The sequence below is a fragment of the Arachis duranensis genome, chromosome 8 (assembly GCF_000817695.3).
Source record: "Arachis duranensis cultivar V14167 chromosome 8, aradu.V14167.gnm2.J7QH, whole genome shotgun sequence".
In the NCBI taxonomy this organism is placed as follows: domain Eukaryota; kingdom Viridiplantae; phylum Streptophyta; class Magnoliopsida; order Fabales; family Fabaceae; genus Arachis; species Arachis duranensis.
In genome coordinates, this window is record NC_029779.3 from 23,438,480 (window position 1) to 23,449,431 (window position 10,952).

The 10,952-nt window shown below is 33.4% G+C and overlaps 1 pseudogene; it reads right to left on the reverse strand.

The window, feature by feature from the left end:
- Positions 1–5,396: 5,396 nt before the first annotated feature.
- The window catches only part of LOC107461321 (uncharacterized), a 9,926-nt pseudogene continuing 4,370 nt past the window's right edge, over positions 5,397–10,952 (reverse strand).

Sequence of the window (10,952 nt, forward strand, 5' to 3'; positions counted from 1 at the left end):
AATTAAAAAATATCAAATTAAAATTTATGGACAAATTAAATTTAAATATGGATATTAACTTCTCGATAACAAGTTTCTTCTTTATAAATAAGTATATCATAAATAAGTTTTTTTATAAATTATTGTTAAAATTTTAAAAGCCCATTTTTTATTCGGTTTAGACTCAGTATAAATTGTGATCCAAAAATATTTAAGTTTATCGGGTATAGACTTCGGATTAAAATCTAAAAAATAGATCCATTATATATTTAGCGTCAGATTTAAATTAGGACAAATTCGATCTTATCCGGCCATATACACCTCTAATATGAATATGATGTTGGACATGCATCTATTATTATTATTATTATTATTATTATTATTATTATTATTATTGCATAATTCATTTTTATACTATATTTAGGTTGTTTATTTTTGATTTTCCACGGTATCCCTCAACCCGACAGGCCAAGGACTAATTCGTTACGGTACTGAGCTCCATTATTATTTTTGATATATTTAGGTTGTTTATGCTTCACTATTAGAATATATATATATATATATGTATGAATTTTTTTAGGTAGACAATAATTTTTGTGAATAATATGGATAATGGATTTTAAAATTGATTCACTAAAGTAAAAATACACTAGTTCTTCAAATTATCCACGTAAATCTTAATATTAGGATAACGATTAGAACACTTAATAAATTAAACATCTGATATATCTATTATTCACATTATTTAGTATTTTTATTGTCAACCTATATTTTTTTAATATATAGTACACGGGTCTGCATGCGTATAAAATTCAAATTGAATATTACCAAATTAAAGCAACGTATTTATCTTTAATTTATAATTGCAATCATGGTCCATGTATACTACTTGTTAATGTTAGAATTTTATACGGTGGATTGGATCTAATCACTTCCTTTTGTTCATTAACTGGGTAATCATGCCAATAACACATATTAGACTTGGTTTCTGGAATATATATATGATTCCATAAATTAATAAGTTAATATTAACTATATAAATCTATGATAAACATTATTTGGCACGAAAAACAACACCGAAAAAGCGTGACACTGTTATTTGACACTCATTGCTATTGCATCATTCCGAAAAAGATCGATGCTGGGCATTAGAGATGATGAGATGTACTTTAAAAGCAGAGAAATATTATTAGTAAAATTATTAGAAATGAAATAATTACTTTAATTCTAATTAATCAGTGGACAGCGGTGCTTATCATGTTATCCAAATCCTTCAATTATGCAAAACCTTATCTATCTACAATTCAAAGCTCGGATTTCGATTAAGATTTCCATACTTTCAATTGGAACCTTTTTCCCTTTTAAGCAAACCCAATATCTCGTTTTATGGTCCACTCCACTCCTTCGTGGGTCGCAACTCACAAGCTGCTCTTTTCACTAGTTTTGCATTCCTCTAATTATTTTAAAATAATATATATGATTCGGTTTATTCTGGTTAAACAACTTAATTAATTTTTTTAAAATAATTTAAATAATAAATAATTATATTAAAAATAGTTTATAAATAAATTATTTTATATTTAAATTTTTAGTTTTAAAAATGTTTATTTTATAAAAATGTGATAAAAAATAGTAGTATTATGAGAGAAGTTATTTTTTTAATTTTTTTTAAACTTTTAAATAATTTCTTAAAAAATTACAATTTAGTTTTAAAAATTACACCAAACATTAATACTACTACTTTTTATAAATAAAAAATTCAAAAAATTATTTTTAAAATTTTTCAAATGAACTCATAATTTTTTACACAAGTAATTATTTTTAAATTTTTTAATACGAAAATGAAAGTGATGTTTTGTTTAAATATTGATATATAAAATATATTATAATATTATAAATGTGCAAAAAAAAAATGTCAATATAACATGCACGAATGTGTTGCTGTAGTTTGATACGTGTTTAATATAGATTCTGTGTATCAATCATAATATTAATACGTGATACGGCTGTTACAAATTCGATGTCATAATTTGGCATTATATACAATAACTCGGCATTATGCACTATAACTCGACACTTTACGTTATAACTCAGCGTTATACGTTACAATCAGACTCAACGACTACATCCTGGAATAAAAACATCCGACCAGACATTATCACTTATTAAAACCTATTAATTGTTCTTCAATTCAGATGATCAATAGGAACGTAACCGACCTATTTTATCTCACCTATAAAGGTATGATATTTTATCTTCAAATGATACATTGAATTCTCAATACTGACTTAAACTTCGGAGTGCCTTTGCAGGTACACTCCCCGTTGTTTCTTGCTCAAAGCTCTACGCGATTGGACATCCTCTTGGAGTAAAACTCGAATTACCACAAAGCTCAAAAATTGGCACCGAAGATAACAACTCGGCGTCGATTTTCAGAGACCGAACTCTCCCTCCAGGTATCCATACAAGAACAATACGTATTCAACGAACATTTTATTTGTTGCAAGAATATTGATATATGTCTAATATAAATACATATTTTATGTATTGACTCTCTACCTATAAAATTTATTTATTTATAATTACATAAAATAATCCAATTTTCAAAAAAAAATACTAATATTTTTCTATATAAAAAAATTAGCCTGCATATGCTTTAGATTAATATAATAAGAACCATATAGGTCTCACAATCACAATAACAACAAATTAGAGGTGGGTTATATAGAACCCAGCATTAACTTTCATCATCTCATGTAATTCTGATAGCAAAATAAAATTATGTAAATTACAACTTGATTGATGATTATTAATTATTCCTGTCCCACTTAATTATTTTTAGATTTGTCACCAATACCAACACACCATGAATATGTCATTTTCTGCAAGTATTATTAGTGAGAAACGTTAATACATAGGTTGCTGAAATTAAATTAGGATAGAAGCTGAGATGGCATGTGGTTATTAGAAGCTACTAGAAGGATATGGATCATATATATCCCTTAGCTTATATAACGACATAAGGCACTTTATGAAATTACGCCTCCAAACAACATAACATCACCATTTATACATGTGAATCTGTGATGATCTTCCTCCTATTCTCTGTTCTTTCTTTATGCCTTTTCTGAATATGGGACATGTTGAGGTAACTTGAATAAGCTAAGTTTTTCTATATATTATGTTATGGTATATAGCTAGTAAATTTTTAATTTAAGGGGTCAAATAAAACCGACAGATATGAAAAGCGGCACATTAAGTAGCTAAGCTAGGTTGTTAAATGTTAAATAAATGCAGGTGTTTATGTAGTAACAGAGTTCGTACTATGATAACCACGTGTACGGACACGATGCGGTTGTCATGGAGATCGTCACAGGCTGGTTCCCACACACCCGTGACAATGACAATACACGTGGCCTCGCCTCATTCATCATCTTATGCGCACATCCAAATATCTTCTTGTAAGAGTCTAAGATTAATTTTGGTGTACTAAAAAGGTCAAATGACTTAAATTTTAAAATAGTTCTCGAATTTATAAATGAGTTTTGAATTTGATTTTAAATTTAAAATTATCTTAAATTTATTTTTGAATTTAATAATAGTCGTTTTTGAAATATTTTTCGTTTATTATTTATCATTGAAAAGTTGAGCTATACTAATTTTTATTATGCTAGTATCAAAATAATGTCGTTTTGTATTTATAAAAAAAAAATTTCTAATAGCTTTTGAGACTCTTCCCTTTCTTTTTCATCCTCTTCTATATTCTAACCTTCTAAATCTAATTATTACTACAACAATAACAACATCATCAGAAAAGATTAGAACCAACAAGAAATATACAGAATAAACAAAATTAGCAACCACAAAAGATCTCAAAAATAAAAAAACCAACAACAACAACAAAAAATCAACGGCACTATCTCCTTCAACTGCTTCGCCTTCGCCTTCACCTTCGGCTTCACTAACAATGATACCATTTTTGACACCTTCAACCTTAATCTGCTCCTTTCTTTTCGCATTTTCGCTTGCAAGTTCATCCCCTTCCCTCTCCAAAGTTTGGATTCTCAATTGTTTATCAAAACTATTAAAAAAATTATCTTCCACTATTGTTTCAACTATCTATCTTTGCAGACACAAAAAAAAAATAATAAAATCTGAGGCAAACAACACAGAAAGAAAGAACTAAGTCAAAGGAGAGAAGAGAGAGGTAGAGGGAGACAGAGAGGAGATAAGAGAAGAGTACAGACATACGAGCAATGACAGCATCAAGTAGAGAAAGAGAGACTTAAATGAGTGATGGGTAGTGAGCACGACAAGTAGAGAGGGAGGCAGCAGCGAGCAGTGATGACAAGAAATAAAACGACACGGTGACATAGAATGACCGTCGACAGAGAGAATTGAGAAAAGCCTTGCCTTTGTCATGTTGTTAGTGATGTGAGTGTGAGAGAGTAGGATTGGGGATGGGCCTCGAAGGCTATTAGGGATTTTTTTTAATAAATACAAAACAACGTCGGTTTAGTGCTAACGTGGCAGGAATCAGTCCATCTCAACTTTTCAATGATAACCGATATACGAAAAGTGCTTCAGGGACGACCATTGTTAAGTTCAAGGACAAATTTGAGACAATTTTAAGTTCAGAAACAAGTTCGAAGCTCCATTATAAGTTTAAGGGCCACTTTAAAATTTAACTTGGATAAAATTTTATACCGCCCTTTAGTTATATACATGTTTTTTAGATGATTATTAATATAATAAATAAATTATTTTTATTGATGTGATAATATAGGTGCAAATAAAAAATGATGTTAAACTATGTATCAAAATTAAATTTTAAAAAAATTGTATGTAATTTTTTTAAAAATTATACACTAATTATTGTTTATATTTGTATAAAAATATGATTATTATTAACTAATAGAATATAAAATATATATTTAATTGTTAAAAAATACCAATGTCAAGTTTATTATAAAGAAAGACATGTAGCAGAATTGAATTTTCTTTTGTATTGTATATTAAATCCTAAATTAATATTAAATTGTATATTTAAAAATGACTATTTGCACAAAATTATTTTTCTTTACATTGACGAGTGTTGATGATCAATTATTCTATCTCAATTTTATTTGGGTCTGCTGACTTGATTATCAAATTTTAATTAGTTTGGATAACAATTGCAAGGGACAATATATATATATATATATATAGAGTTTGTGAGAAGAGAGAAGATTTAGTAAAAATTGGAATCGAATTTCAATGGTTGTAACAATTAAAAATATTATGAATGAGAAATAACATTGGTATGGTGGTAGTTGTTTCCAGTTTCCAGCAGTGAGGCATATAGCATATATCATACACTCATTAAATGGATGATTGTCAGCATCAATATACTTTGTATATAACTTTTAGTGCCCTAATTAGCTGCTATACAATTCCGAATTCTGTTTAAGATATGTATGAGTATGACCCATCATCAACCAATTATGTTTGGTGGCTATGTATAACACAATTTTTTTTTTGTGATTGAATACTCCTCCCAAGGTAAAAAGTTGTAACTTTATCATTATCTTTTTCATAGTATCTGCCACTGTATTTGTATTTCTCATAATCAAACGAAAGTCAATACGCCAATTCCAATGCATGATATCTCTTATTTTAACCATCAATGGATCAATAAACCCAAAACCATCTTGAGTAACAAGATTAAATGCTTCCACACAATCGTCTCACGAATAACATCTCGTTGACCCACATCTCAAACTAAGAGATATCCTCTCCAAATAACAAACAATTCTCCTTGAAGAATACTATTACTCTCAATCATTCCCAAACACCCCCTTTACCAACTCCCATTACAATCTCTAATAACACAAGCAAAACCAACACTATCACCCGAACCAAAATAACTAGCATCACAATTAATCTTAAAAGTACCAATGGATGGGGAATTCCAAAAACCATTTAGAGTAAAGGGAAGGGATATACGTTGTAATTCAAAAATATTCCTAAGCTCCTTTTCTGAAGTTAATGCCAGACAAATCACTTTTTTTGGAGGCCAAGTTTCATGAGAATTAAAGATGTCATTATTCTTTGCTCGCCATATCCACCAAAGTCCCGAAAAGAACTTGAACGGATGCTCTCAGCTATGATACAAGAACCAGTTCTTCAAATCCAAAGGATGACAAGAAATATCCAACATATGCCAGACAAGTTGAGCTTTTGGACAATCCCGAATACAATGTAAAATCGATTCCTGGCTAGAAAGACATCTTGGACACCTATCCGATGACGACATCCCTCTTCTAAAGCAAAAACTTGCAGTAGGAAGAGCCTTCTTAAGACACAACCAAGCCAAAAACTTGTGCTTTTCTGAAACAAGCTGACGCCAAAGCCAAAGCCAATTCTCCCGCTCCTCCCAACCAAACAGCTGCTTACACAACCACAAGTAACCATTGCGTGAGTCATAGACTTTGGCAGCAGACCCACACCAATACCAAACCACTTCGGGACCTGCTTGTTCATTTGGATTGTAAGAGAGAATATTACCTTTCAGATTTTGAGATAAAGGAGAATAAAGAATATCCAAATGCCACCTACCAACCGACCAAATATCCTGTATCTGGAGATTCGAATTAGAAATGTGAATATAATCTATCTCATTAGAAATGTGAATATAATCTATCTCATTAGATAACCGTCATTTTCTCCTCCAGCTAGAAAACCAAAAATTCTGGTTCAAAGCTCTAATACACCAAGCAAACCCATCCTTCAACACTTCCCAAGCTTTGTAAAGACTCCTTCAAATGGAAGAGTCTTTGTTCTTAGGATAACTAAAACAGTCATATAGAGATGATCAGTATTTGGCATCCAACAATTGGACCCATAACTTGTTTGGCTGCTGAAAAAAAGTCCAAACTAGCTTCTCAAGAAAAGCAATATTTACACAATAAGGATCTCTAATCCCCAAACCTCCATATTTTTTTGGAGTAACCAGTACCTTCCAACTAACAAGATTCAATCCTCTTCCACCAACTTGTCATTTTCAAAGAAAATTCCTCATCATAGACTCCAATTTACTAATGATTTCTTTGAAAAAAATAGAGACCTGCATCTAGTACGTGGGAATAGTGGCTGCAACAGAATTAACCAAGTAGAGTCTACCAGCCCCATTGAGTAAACTCTCTTTCCAGCTTGCTAGCCTACTGCGAATCTTATCCAGGACACCATTGAAAACTGAACGGGTCACTCTAGAATGGCTAAGGGTAACTCCAAGATACTTGCCCAAATCATGGACAAATCTGATAGAGGATACCCCAGTGAAAACCTTTTTCCTTGTTGCAGAGACATTCTTGGAGCAAAGCGCTTTAGACTTCTCTACATTAATCTTCATCCCAGATGCTTTGCAAAAAGTCTCTAAAACCAACATCACATTTTGCACTTGTCTCTTTTGTAGCTTTACAAAATAGAAGCAAGTCATCCGCAAACATTAAGTGGGATATTCTTGGTCCCCCTCTAGAAATAGCAACCGGCTCCCACAAGCCCAAATCAACGTGAAGACTAATAAAGCATGCCAATCGCTCTATACACAACACAAAAAGAAAGCGCGACATAGGGTCTCCTTGTCTAAGACCTCGGCTAGGAGAAAAGTCATTCAGACAATTCTCATTCCAAAGAATAGATAAGGAGGAAGCAGTGACACAATTCATAATCAAATTAATTGTAGGAATAAGAAAACCAAAGCTCTTAACGGTATGAGTTAAAAACCTCCAGTCAACTATGTCTTAAGCTTTCTCCAGATCAATCTTAAAGGCCAGTGTGCCTTTCTTTGATTTAGTCTTTTTCATAAAGTGGAGGACTTCTTGAGCAATAATGATGTTGTCAGGAGTTTCTCATTCCGGAATAAATCCTCCTTGAAGCGGGCCAACAATCTCCGCAAGATGAGGACGAAGCCTATTAACAAGGACCTTCATGATGATCTTGTAAACTACATTGTAGAGACTAATTGGCCTGAAATCTTTCATAGATACCGGTGATTCAACCTTTGAAATAACAACCAGTAAAGTCTCCATCATTCTCGGATCAGGAGTAACACCGGAAAATGCCTGCTTAACCATCTTCCAAACATCAAGACCAATGATCTCCCAATATTCTTTGAAGAAGAAAGGTTGAAACCCATCAAGACCCGGAGCTTTAAAAGTGTTTATGTGAAAACAGCTGTTCTGACTTCCTACATAGTAACTGGTGCCGTAAGATTATTGCAAGCTTTCTCATTCGGAGAAGGAAGAGGCACATCACCAAGGCAACCCAAATTAATATCATCCAAATGACAGAATAAGCTTTTATAGAAAGACTCTGCTTCTTGACTCAGAACCTCTGGATCAGTTTTCCACACTCCATCCTTGAGAAAAAGGCCATGAATCTTATTATGCTTCCTTCGCATAAGAGTTTGAATATGAAAGAATCTTGTATTCATATCCCCGAACCTTACCCATTGCTCTCTGGACTTTTGGAACTATAGGAGCTCTTCTTTCACTAGAGTATTATTATAATCATCAAGCAACTGTTTCTCTTTCTGACGCAAATAAATACTATCCACCACTTCGAAACGCTTTTGTAAATAATTAATCTGCTGCTCTAATTCACATTTCTTAACAAAAATGTTACCAAATACCTTTGAGTTAAACTCTAGTGAATTCTTCTGCACTTCTGAAAGCTTGCCATGAATCCATCTATTACCAAACTACCATGACTGATTCACAATATCCCTATACCCATGATGAGTAGCCCAAGCAGCAACAAATTGGAAAGGTCGATTATCTTTATGCTGAGGACGACCTTTACAACGCACTAGAATAGGGCAATGATCAGACTGAAGCCTATTTAAAACTTCTACATAAGCCTCTTTAAAGATAGATAACCAACTACTATTTATACAGACTCGGTCAAGCTTTTTTGCCATGTCAACATAATTTTTCACCCTCCTGTACCAAGAAAACCGCCTCCTAATAGTCTTCAGATCAAACAAACCACTATCCCCCAATGAAGTAGCAAACATGTCTGCTCTTTGATAAGAAAATTGACAGCCCTTAGATTCATGAGAAAATTTGACTTCATTAAAATCACCAAGAACAATCCAAGGTCCTTGAAAAACCATGGATTGTGCAACAAGATAATCTCAAAAAAGAACCATTTTATTAAATTGAGGACTGCCATAAATACCACTACACCTCCAAATTAAATTATCAAATTGAACCTCAATAGTAACACCCTGATCAAAAGCATCAATGAACTTACAACAAACACTCTTCATAAAGGATAGAAACCAAATACCTCCCTTATGCCCCTCTGCTTCTACTATACCAACAGAGTGATACTCCAACCTTTCCCAAAATAATTTTAAATGCTGAAAAGGGGAGTGAGTTTCAACCACAATAAAGAAAACTGTTCTAAAATTCCTAACAAGTTCCTTACAATGCACTTAGGCTAACTTATTAGAAGCACCCATAATATTCCAAACAATCATATTTAAACTATCCTTAAATAATATGGACAGAATAAATAAGAGCATAAACTCTAAATAGAATCACCAACCTCAATAAGTGATTTGTCCTGTAATACTGGCATACTCTGATCCTCAATAATTGCCACATTCGGACCCCCTAACACTGCATCTACCATGCTTTCATCTACTAAGGTTTCCTCCGTTGTGCAATCATTTTTATCAACTGGCGAGTTTTGCAGGAAGGAAGGCCGAGGACGCTTCCGTAGAGAAATTTCACGACGTGCAGGAGTTCTACACGATGGAGATGGTGCAATTTCATGTTTTTCTCGCTTTCCCATCCTAATGCCAATTGATTTACCTCCATCACCATGCAAATTGGGCCTTGGAACCCTTCTCGAACTATACTTGTGCTGTTTTTCATCTTGGTCCTTCAAACCTGATGGCTGGCCCATTGTGAATTTTTCCTTACGCAGCACTTGTCGCCAGCCCTCTCCATCATCCATGCATGTCTCGTTAACATGACCATCAGGCACGTGAGGAGCCAATGATTCCGTAACCACATCCTTTCCTTTAATAACTCCTAATTTCTCACCCAAATTACGAGAATTCTCACCCAAATCACGAGCTTCCGATTCAGCCTCTTTTTGAATCTCATGATTGTTGTGTGGTACTAGTGTCGGGGCTTCATTATTTTTTCTATCACCAAAAGAATCATCGTTTCCTTCCAAGGACTCCTTCTCCATGCACAACGATTTATCATGTCCATACCGTGCACAAGTAGTACAAATCAGTTGTAAATTCTCGTACTCCACTTCATGAGTCACACCTTCCACTATAATATGTTTGATTACAAGCAACCCAAGATTAATTTGAACACAAGCTCGGGCATATTTTTCTCTTTTTGCAAGCTTAGTGGCCAAATCTACTTTCACCGGAACCCTATTGCAGAAGCAATTCAAAGCATTGCTTGTTCCTGGTAGCACCAAATTAGAAGTCTCGAGACTCGAATCCATACCAACGTTGATCCGAAGGATTTTTTGCATGGCCTAAAATCCACATCACATGGCTTTACTGTAACATAATGACCGTCTATCACGGGCCTCCAAGAATGACTTTCTCACGATCCGCAGCAATATCAAATTTAACCAAAAATACCAAAACCTCACATCCAACAAATCAAACCCTCCTTTGATGTGCCATACTATCCGAAGCTTATGCATAAGAGCCGTGCTTATCCAGCACCTTGATCACGATGACTTCCTTGTAAGGTTAAGCTAAACAACTCTTTACCTCCTTGGTAAAACTGACACTTGGTGGACGAGAATCACCCTACTTACCTGTTACCGTCGCGATACCATTCCAGATAAAAACCCTACTAATGCAAAGGCCTTAGACTTTTTTGCACTAATGACCTTATCTTTAAAAGAGACATTGGATGATTTTTCTAAACCATCTCGAGAAAAACTCACTT